General features: G+C 34.0%; 6 non-coding genes across 6 annotated transcripts; all 6 read right to left on the bottom strand.

Moving 5' to 3' along the window:
• Positions 1 to 528: 528 nt before the first annotated feature.
• Positions 529 to 602, bottom strand: TRNAF-GAA (transfer RNA phenylalanine (anticodon GAA)). Its single transcript has one exon. It is a non-coding gene; the product is annotated as a tRNA-Phe (tRNA).
• A 1,994-nt stretch (positions 603 to 2,596) lies between these two features.
• On the bottom strand, positions 2,597 to 2,669 carry TRNAF-GAA (transfer RNA phenylalanine (anticodon GAA)). The gene has a single exon. It is a non-coding gene; the product is annotated as a tRNA-Phe (tRNA).
• A 2,033-nt stretch (positions 2,670 to 4,702) lies between these two features.
• TRNAF-GAA (transfer RNA phenylalanine (anticodon GAA)) lies at positions 4,703 to 4,775 on the bottom strand. The gene has a single exon. It is a non-coding gene; the product is annotated as a tRNA-Phe (tRNA).
• Positions 4,776 to 6,806: 2,031 nt separating this feature from the next.
• TRNAF-GAA (transfer RNA phenylalanine (anticodon GAA)) lies at positions 6,807 to 6,879 on the bottom strand. Its single transcript has one exon. It is a non-coding gene; the product is annotated as a tRNA-Phe (tRNA).
• A 2,025-nt stretch (positions 6,880 to 8,904) lies between these two features.
• TRNAF-GAA (transfer RNA phenylalanine (anticodon GAA)) lies at positions 8,905 to 8,977 on the bottom strand. Its single transcript has one exon. It is a non-coding gene; the product is annotated as a tRNA-Phe (tRNA).
• Positions 8,978 to 11,007: 2,030 nt separating this feature from the next.
• Positions 11,008 to 11,080, bottom strand: TRNAF-GAA (transfer RNA phenylalanine (anticodon GAA)). The gene has a single exon. It is a non-coding gene; the product is annotated as a tRNA-Phe (tRNA).
• Positions 11,081 to 13,102: the final 2,022 nt, after the last annotated feature.

Below are 13,102 nucleotides of genomic sequence, written 5' to 3'. Positions count from 1 at the left end.
AATGCGGTGATGCATCATATTTCTTCAGAAACTACCATTTGGCCACACAGCAGGGCTTTGAAAATAAGAGCACTATTCGGGTTTTGGAATGCAGATTTTGCAAGAATAGTTTGCGGTAAAATTTTCAGAGTACCAAACGTACCAAAACAGCAGAAACCCCCCCCAAAGTGACACCATTTTAGAAATTACTTCTCACAATGAATTCATATACACCACAGCGTTTCATAGTCAAACATACAAGGCTGAAATCATTCAGCTAGTGTCTGATACATGATGCCTGTGTCAGCTATCCATTTCCCATTAAATCCTCTTACAGCTTAGTGAAATGGAAATAAACAAAATAGAGGAAAAATTAAAAAAAAATAATAATTTGCTCAAAAGGAAAAGCTCCCATTTCTCATCTTTTCAACATTTTATTTTCTGTAGATAGTTAAGATTTTTAGGCCTTTTTTCATTTTCTTTAAGTCATCAGCCCATGTGCTTTGTTCATTTTCTCCTTAAAATGTAAACAGTGAAGAAAAATTATGTTGCCGAAACCCGGGATCGAACCAGGGACCTTTAAGATCTTCAGTCTAACGCTCTCCCAACTGAGCTATTTCGGCCAAACACAAACAACTTTTTAGGAGTGTTTGACACTCGGCAAATGTCAAGCGAAACCCCTGAAAATGTATATTTTTGTTTTTGCTTTGACTAGTTTTTGCAGCATGATTTCTATTTCAAACTCCTGCCATTTTGTTGTACATGTTTAATAACTTTCATTAACTCTTTGTGAATGAGTAGAAAAAAAATGCAATTTTGACAGATTTTTTTACATTTCCAATTTGACTCTATTCATCACGTTCATTCTAACCCTGTGTTTATGAGACAGGTGATGGTTGCACATAAAACACAATGTGCATGCATAATGTTACATCAAGTTTTATTTGATATTAGATGCAAATAATTGGAGCAAAAAAGGAGACAAAAATTTAGAATTTTCAATGTGAAAATGTGCTGAAACTTAGATGTCAGTATCGCATTTCAGACTTTTTAATCTATGATTACCTACTTTTTCAGCTTTTGTTTATTAAGTACTGTTATGGTCTATTGAGGAATGAGGTAAACAAATATGAAATTAGACTTACCTGCAATTCAGTTTATAGAAATCTCCCAGAACAGCCCCATAGGATGTGGAATCTCCGACCTAATAGGGAAAGAGGACACAAAGAGGTGAAACAATCCTCCCCATTCACCGCCTATAGAATTTTTATGGTGCCAAGACAGCTAACATATGCACATAAAACCTATTTCACAATCCTAGAGTTCCGTTTATAGATGACAATTTCAGATTCACTCCAAAAACTCCCAGGTAGTCATAACTTTGGGATCAGGTTTTTTAAGACCCATTGCTAAGTTTGGTTTGAGCCCCATCTAATCAATAACTGAAGGGAATCTGTATAGTTTCATGAAACGAAAAGGTGGTTTCAGAAGTGGGATTTGAACCCACGCCTCCAAGAGAGACTGCGACCTGAACGCAGCGCCTTAGACCGCTCGGCTATCCTGACTTCTTGTGGATTTTGTTCCTTAACTCTTTCCAAATTAGTCAGCAGAAATATGACCATCAATTGTCATTGAAAATTATTTTAAAATAATTGATATTACAGTTTTTATTTCTATACATTTGTTTAAACTATTAGTCATCAAGCCTATTTTGAGCTAAAAGGCCAAGCCCTATTTGTTAAAAAATATGACATGTATCACTTTATGCAGTAATAACTCTGGAATGCTTCTACATATCCCTGTAATTCTGAAAGTGTTTTTTGTGACACATTGTACTTTACATTAACTGTAAATTTAGGTCAATAAACTTTTAGTTTTTTTCTGTGAAAATATCTAAAGTTTGCTTAAAATTTTGAAATATTAGTCATTTTTATTCTTTGACTGCTTATACCCTTAAACCAACTTGTCGCAACACACAAAAACATTAATAAATAGCATTTTTCATGTGTGTACTTTTTGTCAGCATTAATTTTCAAACCTCCTTTTATTTTGTTAGGATGTTAGAAATGTTAGATTTTTCACAAAATGCGGTGATGCATCATATTTCTTCAGAAACTACCATTTGGCCACACAGCAGGGCTTTGAAAATAAGAGCACTGTTCGGGTTTTGGAATGCAGATTTTGCAAGAATAGTTTGCGGTAAAATTTTCAGAGTACCAAACGTACCAAAACAGCAGAAACACCCCCCCCCCCCAAAGTGACCCCATTTTAGAAATTACATCTCACAATAAATTCATATACACCACAGCATTTCATAGTCATACATACATGGCTGAAATCATTCAGCTAGTGTCTGATACATGATGCCTGTATCAGCTATGTGGTTTCTATTAAATCCTCTTACAGCTTAGTGAAATGGAAATAAACAAAATAGAGGAAAAATTAAAAAAAATAATAATTTGCTCAAAAGGAAAAGCTCCCATTTCTCATCTTTTCAACATTTTATTTTCTGTAGATAGTTAAGATTTTTAGGCCTTTTTTCATTTTCTTTAAGTCATCAGCCCATGTGCTTTGTTCATTTTCTCCTTAAAATGTAAACAGTGAAGAAAAATTATGTTGCCGAAACCCGGGATCGAACCAGGGACCTTTAGATCTTCAGTCTAACGCTCTCCCAACTTAGCTATTTTGGCCAAACACAAACAACTTTAGGAGTGTTTGACACTCGGCAAATGTCAAGCGAAACCCCTGAAAATGTATATTTTTATTTTTGCTTTGACTAGTTTTTGCAGCATTATTTCTATTTGAAACTCCTGCCATTTTGTTGTACATGTTTAATAACTTTCATTAACTCTTTGTGAATGAGTAGAAAAAAAATGCAATTTTGACAGATTTTTTTACATTTCCAATTTGACTCTATTCATCACGTTCATTCTAACCCTGTGTTTATGAGACAGGTGATGGTTGCACATAAAACACAATGTGCATGCATAATGTTACATCAAGTTTTATTTGATATTAGATGCAAATAATTGGAGCAAAAAAGGAGACAAAAATTTAGAGAAAATATTTTAATGATTGTTAACTTTCAATGTGAAAACGTTTGTCCCAAAATGTGCTGAAACTTAGATGTCAGTATCGCATGCGCATTTCAGACTTTTTAATCTATGATTACCTACTTTTTCAGCTTTTGTTTACTAAGTACTGTTATGGTCTATTGAGGAATGAGGTAAACAAATATGAAATTAGACTTACCTGCAATTCAGTTTATAGAAATCTCCCAGAACAGCCCCATAGGATGTGGAATCTCCGACCTAATAGGGAAAGAGAACACAAAGAGGTGAAACAATCCTCCCCATTCACCGCCCATAGTATTTTTATGGTGCCAAGACAACTAACATATGCACATAAAACCTATTTCACAATCCTAGAGTTCCGTTTATAGATGACAATTTCAGATTCACCCCAAAAACTCCCAGGTAGTCATAACTTTGGGATCAGGTTTTTTAAGGCCCATTGCTAAGTTTGGTTTGAGCCCCATCTAATCAATAACTGAAGGGAATCTGTATAGTTTCATGAAATGAAAAGGTGATGTCAAAAGCGGAATTTGAACCCATGCCTCCAAGAGAGACTGCGACCTGAACGCAGCGCCTTAGACCGCTCGGCCATCCTGACTTCTTGTGGATTTTGTACCTTAACTCTTTCCAAATTAGTCAGCAGAAACATGACCATCAATTGTCATTGAAAATTATTTTAAAATAATTAATATTACAGTTTTTATTTCTATACATTTGTTTAAACTATTAGTCATCAAGCCTATTTTGAGCTAAAAGGCCAAGCCCCATTTGTTAAAAAATATGACATGTATCACTTTATGCAGTAATAACTCTGGAATGCTTCTACATATCCCCGTAATTCTGAAAGTGTTTTTTGTGACACATTGTACTTTACATTAACTGTAAATTTAGGTCAATAAACTTTTAGTTTTTTTCTGTGAAAATATCTAAAGTTTGCTTAAAATTTTGAAATATTAGTCATTTTTATTCTTTGACTGCTTATACCCTTAAACCAACTTGTCGCAACACACAAAAACATTAATAAATAGCATTTTTCATGTGTGTACTTTTTGTCAGCATTAATTTTCAAACCTCCTTTTATTTTGTTAGGATGTTAGAAATGTTAGATTTCTCACAAAATGCGGTGATGCATCATATTTCTTCAGAAACTACCATTTGGCCACACAGCAGGGCTTTGAAAATAAGAGCACTATTCGGGTTTTGGAATGCAGATTTTGCAAGAATAGTTTGCGGTAAAATTTTCAGAGTACCAAACGTACCAAAACAGCAGAAACACCCCCCCTCCAAAGTGACCCCATTTTAGAAATTACTTCTCACAATAAATTCATATACACCACAGCATTTCATATTCAAACATACATGGCTGAAATCATTCAGCTAGTGTCTGATACATGATGCCTGTATCAGCTATCCGTTTCCCATTAAATCCTCTTACAGCTTAGTGAAATGGAAATAAACAAAATAGAGGAAAAATTAAAAAAAAATAATAATTTGCTCAAAAGGAAAAGCTCCCATTTCTCATCTTTTCAACATTTTATTTTCTGTAGATAGTTAAGATTTTTAGGCCTTTTTTCATTTTCTTTAAGTCATCAGCCCATGTGCTTTGTTCATTTTCTCCTTAAAATGTAAACAATGAAGAAAAATTATGTTGCCGAAACCCGGGATCGAACCAGGGACCTTTAGATCTTCAGTCTAACGCTTTCCCAACTGAGCTATTTCAGCCAAACGCAAACATCTATAGGAGTGTTTGACACTCGGCAAATGTCAAGCGAAACCCCTGAAAATTTATATTTTTATTTTTGCTTTGACTAGCTTTTGCAGCATGATTTCTATTTGAAACTCCTGTCATTTTGTTGTACATGTTTAATAACTTTCATTAACTCTTTGTGAATGAGTAGAAAAAAATGCAATTTTGACAGATTTTTTTACATTTCCAATTTGACTCTATTCATCACGTTCATTCTAACCCTGTGTTTATGAGACAGGTGATGGTTGCACATAAAACACAATGTGCATGCATAACGTTACATCAAGTTTTATTTGATATTAGATGCAAATAATTGGAACAAAAAAGGAGACAAAAATTTAGAGAAAATAATTTAATGATTCTTAACTTTCAATGTGAAAACGTTTGTCCCAAAATGTGCTGAAACTTAGATGTCAGTATCGCATGCGCATTTCAGACTTTTTAATCTATGATTACCTACTTTTTCAGCTTTTGTTTATTAAGTACTGTTATGGTCTATTGAGGAATGAGGTAAACAAATATGAAATTAGACTTACCTGCAATTCATTTTATAGAAATCTCCCAGAACAGCCCCATAGGATGTGGAATCTCCGACCTAATAGGGAAAGAGAACACAAAGAGGTGAAACAATCCTCCCCATTCACCGCCCATAGTATTTTTATGGTGCCAAGACAGCTAACATATGCACATAAAACCTATTTCACAATCCTAGAGTTCCGTTTATGGATGACAATTTCAGATTCACCCCAAAAACTCCCAGGTAGTCATAACTTTGGGATCAGGTTTTTAAAGGCCCATTGCTAAGTTTGGTTTGAGCCCCATCTAATCAATAACTGAAGGGAATCTGTATAGTTTCATGAAACAAAAAGGTGATGTCAGAAGTGGGATTTGAACCCACTCCTCCAAGAGAGACTACGAACAGAACGCAGCGCCTTAGACCGCTCGGCCATACTGACTTCTTGTGGATTTTGTACCGTAACTCTTTCCAAATTAGTCAGCAGAAATATGACCATCAATTGTCATTGAAAATTATTTTAAAATAATTAATATTACAGTTTTTATTTCTATACATTTGTTTAAACTATTAGTCATCAAGCCTATTTTGAGCTAAAAGGCCAAGCCCCATTTGTTAAAAAATATGACGTATCACTTTATGCAGTAATAACTCTGGAATGCTTCTACATATCCCCGTAATTCTGAAAGTGTTTTTTGTGACACATTGTACTTTACATTAACTGTAAATTTAGGTCAATAAACTTTTAGTTTTTTTCTGTGAAAATATATAAAGTTTGCTTAATATTTTGAAATATTAGTCATTTTTATTCTTTGGCTGCTTATACCCTTAAACCAACTTGTCGCAACACACAAAAACATTAATAAATAGCATTTTTCATGTGTGTACTTTTTGTCAGCATTAATTTTCAAACCTCCTTTTATTTTGTTAGGATGTTAGAAATGTTAGATTTCTCACAAAATGCGGTGATGCATCATATTTCTTCAGAAACTACCATTTGGCCACACAGCAGGGCTTTGAAAATAAGAGCACTATTCGGGTTTTGGAATGCAGATTTTGCAAGAATAGTTTGCGGTAAAATTTTCAGAGTACCAAACGTACCAAAACAGCAGAAACACCCCCCCCCCAAAGTGACCCCATTTTAGAAATTACTTCTCACAATAAATTCATATACACCACAGCATTTCATAGTCATACATACATGGCTGAAATCATTCAGCTAGTGTCTGATACATGATGCCTGTATCAGCTATCCGTTTCCCATTAAATCCTCTTACAGCTTAGTGAAATGGAAATAAACAAAATAGAGGAAAAATTAAAAAAAAAATAATAATTTGCTCAAAAGGAAAAGCTCCCATTTCTCATCTTTTCAACATTTTATTTTCTGTAGATAGTTAAGATTTTTAGGCCTTTTTTCATTTTCTTTAAGTCATCAGCCCATGTGCTTTGTTCATTTTCTCCTTAAAATGTAAACAGTGAAGAAAAATTATGTTGCCGAAACCCGGGATCGAACAAGGGACCTTTAGATCTTCAGTCTAACGCTCTCCCAACTGAGCTATTTCGGCCAAACGCAAACATCTATAGGAGTGTTTGACACTCGGCAAATGTCAAGCGAAACCCCTGAAAATGTATATTTTTATTTTTGCTTTGACTAGTTTTTGCAGCATGATTTCTATTTGAAACTCCTGTCATTTTGTTGTACATGTTTAATAACTTTCATTAACTCTTTGTGAATGAGTAGAAAAAAAATGCAATTTTGACAGATTTTTTTACATTTCCAATTTGACTATTCATCACGTTCATTCTAACCCTGTGTTTATGAGACAGGTGATGGTTGCACATAAAACACAATGTGCATGCATAATGTTACATCAAGTTTTATTTGATATTAGATGCAAATAATTGGAGCAAAAAAGGAGACAAAAATTTAGAGAAAATAATTTAATGATTCTTAACTTTCAATGTGAAAACTTTTGTCCCAAAATGTGCTGAAACTTAGATGTCAGTATCGCATGCGCATTTCAGACTTTTTAATCTATAATTACCTACTTTTTCAGGTTTTGTTTATTAAGTACTGTTATGGTCTATTGAGGAATGAGGTAAACAAATATGAAATTAGACTTACCTGCAATTCAGTTTATAGAAATCTCCCAGAACAACCCCATAGGATGTGGAATCTCCGACCTAATAGGGAAAGAGAACACAAAGAGGTGAAATAATCCTCCCCATTCACCGCCCATAGGATTTTTATGGTGCCAAGACAGCTAACATATGCACATAAAACCTATTTCACAATCCTAGAGTTCCGTTTATAGATGACAATTTCAGATTCACCCCAAAAACTCCCAGGTAGTCATAACTTTGGGATCAGGTTTTTTAAGGCCCATTGCTAAGTTTGGTTTGAGCCCCATCTAATCAATAACTGAAGGGAATCTGTATAGTTTCATGAAACGAAAAGGTGATGTCAGGAGTGGGATTTGAACCCACTCCTCCAAGAGAGACCTGAACGCAGCGCCTTAGACCACTCGGCCATCCTGACTTCTTGTGGATTTTGTACCTTAACTCTTTCCAAATTAGTCAGCAGAAATATGACCATCAATTGTCATTGAAAATTATTTTAAAATAATTAATATTACAGTTTTTATTTCTATACATTTGTTTAAACTATTAGTCATCAAGCCTATTTTGAGCTAAAAGGCCAAGCCCCATTTGTTAAAAAATATGACATGTATCACTTTATGCAGTAATAACTCTGGAATGCTTCTACATATCCCCGTAATTCTGAAAGTGTTTTTTGTGACACATTGTACTTTACATTAACTGTAAATTTAGGTCAATAAACTTTTAGTTTTTTTCTGTGAAAATATCTAAAGTTTGCTTAAAATTTTGAAATATTAGTCATTTTTATTCTTTGACTGCTTATACCCTTAAACCAACTTGTCGCAACACACAAAAACATTAATAAATAGCATTTTTCATGTGTGTACTTTTTGTCAGCATTAATTTTCAAACCTCCTTTTATTTTGTTAGGATGTTAGAAATGTTAGATTTCTCACAAAATGCGGTGATGCATCATATTTCTTCAGAAACTACCATTTGGCCACACAGCAGGGCTTTGAAAATAAGAGCACTATTCGGGTTTTGGAATGCAGATTTTGCAAGAATAGTTTGCGGTAAAATTTTCAGAGTACCAAACGTACCAAAACAGCAGAAACACCCCCCCCCCAAAGTGACCCCATTTTAGAAATTACTTCTCACAATAAATTCATATACACCACAGCATTTCATATTCAAACATACATGGCTGAAATCATTCAGCTAGTGTCTGATACATGATGCCTGTATCAGCTATCCGTTTCCCATTAAATCCTCTTACAGCTTAGTGAAATGGAAATAAACAAAATAGAGGAAAAATTAAAAAAAAATAATAATTTGCTCAAAAGGAAAAGCTCCCATTTCTCATCTTTTCAACATTTTATTTTCTGTAGATAGTTAAGATTTTTAGGCCTTTTTTCATTTTCTTTAAGTCATCAGCCCATGTGCTTTGTTCATTTTCTCCTTAAAATGTAAACAGTGAAGAAAAATTATGTTGCCGAAACCCGGGATCGAACCAGGGACCTTCAGATCTTCAGTCTAACGCTCTTCCAACTGAGCTATTTCGGCCAAACACAAACAACTTTAGGAGTGTTTGACACTCGGCAAATGTCAAGCGAAACCCCTGAAAATGTATATTTTTATTTTTGCTTTGACTAGCTTTTGCAGCATGATTTCTATTTGAAACTCCTGTCATTTTGTTGTACATGTTTAATAACTTTCATTAACTCTTTGTGAATGAGTAGAAAAAAATGCAATTTTGACAGATTTTTTTACATTTCCAATTTGACTCTATTCATCACGTTCATTCTAACCCTGTGTTTATGAGACAGGTGATGGTTGCACATAAAACACAATGTGCATGCATAACGTTACATCAAGTTTTATTTGATATTAGATGCAAATAATTGGAACAAAAAAGGAGACAAAAATTTAGAGAAAATAATTTAATGATTCTTAACTTTCAATGTGAAAACGTTTGTCCCAAAATGTGCTGAAACTTAGATGTCAGTATCGAATGCGCATTTCAGACTTTTTAATCTATGATTACCTACTTTTTCAGCTTTTGTTTATTAAGTACTGTTATGGTCTATTGAGGAATGAGGTAAACAAATATGAAATTAGACTTACCTGCAATTCATTTTATAGAAATCTCCCAGAACAGCCCCATAGGATGTGGAATCTCCGACCTAATAGGGAAAGAGAACACAAAGAGGTGAAACAATCCTCCCCATTCACCGCCCATAGTATTTTTATGGTGCCAAGACAGCTAACATATGCACATAAAACCTATTTCACAATCCTAGAGTTCCGTTTATGGATGACAATTTCAGATTCACCCCAAAAACTCCCAGGTAGTCATAACTTTGGGATCAGGTTTTTTAAGGCCCATTGCTAAGTTTGGTTTGAGCCCCGTCTAATCAATAACTGAAGGGAATCTGTATAGTTTCATGAAACAAAAAGGTGATGTCAGAAGTGGGATTTGAACCCACTCCTCCAAGAGAGACTGCGACCTGAACGCAGCGTCTTAGACCGCTCGGCCATACTGACTTCTTGTGGATTTTGTACCGTAACTCTTTCCAAATTAGTCAGCAGAAATATGACCATCAATTGTCATTGAAAATTATTTTAAAATAATTAATATTACAGTTTTTATTTCTATACATTTGTTTAAACTATTAGTCATCAAGCCTATTTTGAGCTAAAAGCCCAAGCCCCTATTTTAAAAAATATGACATGTATCACTTTATGCAGTAATAACTCTGGAATGCTTCTACATATCCCCGTAATTCTGAAAGTGTTTTTTGTGACACATTGTACTTTACATTAACTGTAAATTTAGGTCAATAAACTTTTAGTTTTTTTCTGTGAAAATATATAAAGTTTGCTTAATATTTTGAAATATTAGTCATTTTTATTCTTTGGCTGCTTATACCCTTAAACCAACTTGTCGCAACACACAAAAACATTAATAAATAGCATTTTTCATGTGTGTACTTTTTGTCAGCATTAATTTTCAAACCTCCTTTTATTTTGTTAGGATGTTAGAAATGTTAGATTTCTCACAAAATGCGGTGATGCATCATATTTCTTCAGAAACTACCATTTGGCCACACAGCAGGGCTTTGAAAATAAGAGCACTATTCGGGTTTTGGAATGCAGATTTTGCAAGAATAGTTTGCGGTAAAATTTTCAGAGTACCAAACGTACCAAAACAGCAGAAACACCCCCCCCAAAGTGACCCCATTTTAGAAATTACTTCTCACAATAAATTCATATACACCACAGCATTTCATAGTCATACATACATGGCTGAAATCATTCAGCTAGTGTCTGATACATGATGCCTGTATCAGCTATCTGTTTCCCATTAAATCCTCTTACAGCTTAGTGAAATGGAAATAAACAAAATAGAGGAAAAATTAAAAAAAAAATAATAATTTGCTCAAAAGGAAAAGCTCCCATTTCTCATCTTTTCAACATTTTATTTTCTGTAGATAGTTAAGATTTTTAGGCCTTTTTTCATTTTCTTTAAGTCATCAGCCCATGTGCTTTGTTCATTTTCTCCTTAAAATGTAAACAGTGAAGAAAAATTATGTTGCCGAAACCCGGGATCGAACAAGGGACCTTTAGATCTTCAGTCTAACGCTCTCCCAACTGAGCTATTTCGGCCAAACGCAAACATCTATAGGAGTGTTTGACACTCGGCAAATGTCAAGCGAAACCCCTGAAAATGTATATTTTTATTTTTGCTTTGACTAGTTTTTGCAGCATGATTTCTATTTGAAACTCCTGCCATTTTGTTGTACATGTTTAATAACTTTCATTAACTCTTTGTGAATGAGTAGAAAAAAAATGCAATTTTGACAGATTTTTTTACATTTCCAATTTGACTCTATTCATCACGTTCATTCTAACCCTGTGTTTATGAGACAGGTGATGGTTGCACATAAAACACAATGTGCATGCATAATGTTACATCAAGTTTTATTTGATATTAGATGCAAATAATTGGAGCAAAAAAGGAGACAAAAATTTAGAGAAAATATTTTAATGATTGTTAACTTTCAATGTGAAAACGTTTGTCCCAAAATGTGCTGAAACTTAGATGTCAGTATCGCATGCGCATTTCAGACTTTTTAATCTATAATTACCTACTTTTTCAGGTTTTGTTTATTAAGTACTGTTATGGTCTATTGAGGAATGAGGTAAACAAATATGAAATTAGACTTACCTGCAATTCAGTTTATAGAAATCTCCCAGAACAACCCCATAGGATGTGGAATCTCCGACCTAATAGGGAAAGAGAACACAGAGGTGAAATAATCCTCCCCATTCACCGCCCATAGCATTTTTATGGTGCCAAGACAGCTAACATATGCACATAAAACCTATTTCACAATCCTAGAGTTCCGTTTATAGATGACAATTTCAGATTCACCCCAAAATCTCCCAGGTAGTCATAACTTTGGGATCAGTTTTTTTAAGGCCCATTGCTAAGTTTGGTTTGAGCCCCATCTAATCAATAACTGAAGGGAATCTGTATAGTTTCATGAAACGAAAAGGTGATGTCAGGAGTGGGATTTGAACCCACTCCTCCAAGAGAGACCTGAACGCAGCGTCTTAGACCGCTCGGCCATCCTGACTTCTTGTGGATTTTGTACCTTAACTCTTTCCAAATTAGTCAGCAGAAATATGACCATCAATTGTCATTGAAAATTATTTTAAAATAATTAATATTACAGTTTTTATTTCTATACATTTGTTTAAACTATTAGTCATCAAGCCTATTTTGAGCTAAAAGGCCAAGCCCCATTTTTTAAAAAATATGACATGTATCACTTTATGCGGTAATAACTCTGGAATGCTTCTACATATCCCCGTAATTCTGAAAGTGTTTTTTGTGACACATTGTACTTTACATTAACTGTAAATTTAGGTCAATAAACTTTTAGTTTTTTCTGTGAAAATATATAAAGTTTGCTTAAAATTTTGAAATATTAGTCATTTTTATTCATTGGCTGCTTATACCCTTAAACCAACTTGTCGCAACACACAAAAACATTAATAAATAGCATTTTTCATGTGTGTACTTTTTGTCAGCATTAATTTTCAAACCTCCTTTTATGTTGTTAGGATGTTAGAAATGTTAGATTTCTCACAAAATGCGGTGATGCATCATATTTCTTCAGAAACTACCATTTGGCCACACAGCAGGGCTTTGAAAATAAGAGCACTATTAGGGTTTTGGAATGCAGATTTTGCAAGAATAGTTTGCGGTAAAATTTTCAGAGTACCAAACGTACCAAAACAGCAGAAACCCCCCCCCCAAAGTGACCCCATTTTAGAAATTACTTCTCACAATAAATTCATATACACCACAGCATTTCATAGTCAAACATACATGGCTGAAATCATTCAGCTAGTGTCTGATACATGATGCCTGTATCAGCTATCCGGTTTCTATTAAATCCTCTTACAGCTTAGTGAAATGGAAATAAACAAAATAGAGGAAAAATTAAAAAAAATAATAATTTGCTCAAAAGGAAAAGCTCCCATTTCTCATCTTTTCAACATTTTATTTTCTGTAGATAGTTAAGATTTTTAGGCCTTTTTTCATTTTCTTTAAGTCATCAGCCCATGTGCTTTGTTCATTTTCTCCTTAAAATGTAAACAGTGAAGAAAAATTATGTT

This window comes from Ranitomeya imitator, chromosome 10, assembly GCF_032444005.1.
Source record: "Ranitomeya imitator isolate aRanImi1 chromosome 10, aRanImi1.pri, whole genome shotgun sequence".
Classification (NCBI taxonomy): domain Eukaryota; kingdom Metazoa; phylum Chordata; class Amphibia; order Anura; family Dendrobatidae; genus Ranitomeya; species Ranitomeya imitator.
Note: the sequence above shows the minus strand (reverse complement) of the source record. Positions and strands in the feature narration are given on the sequence as shown.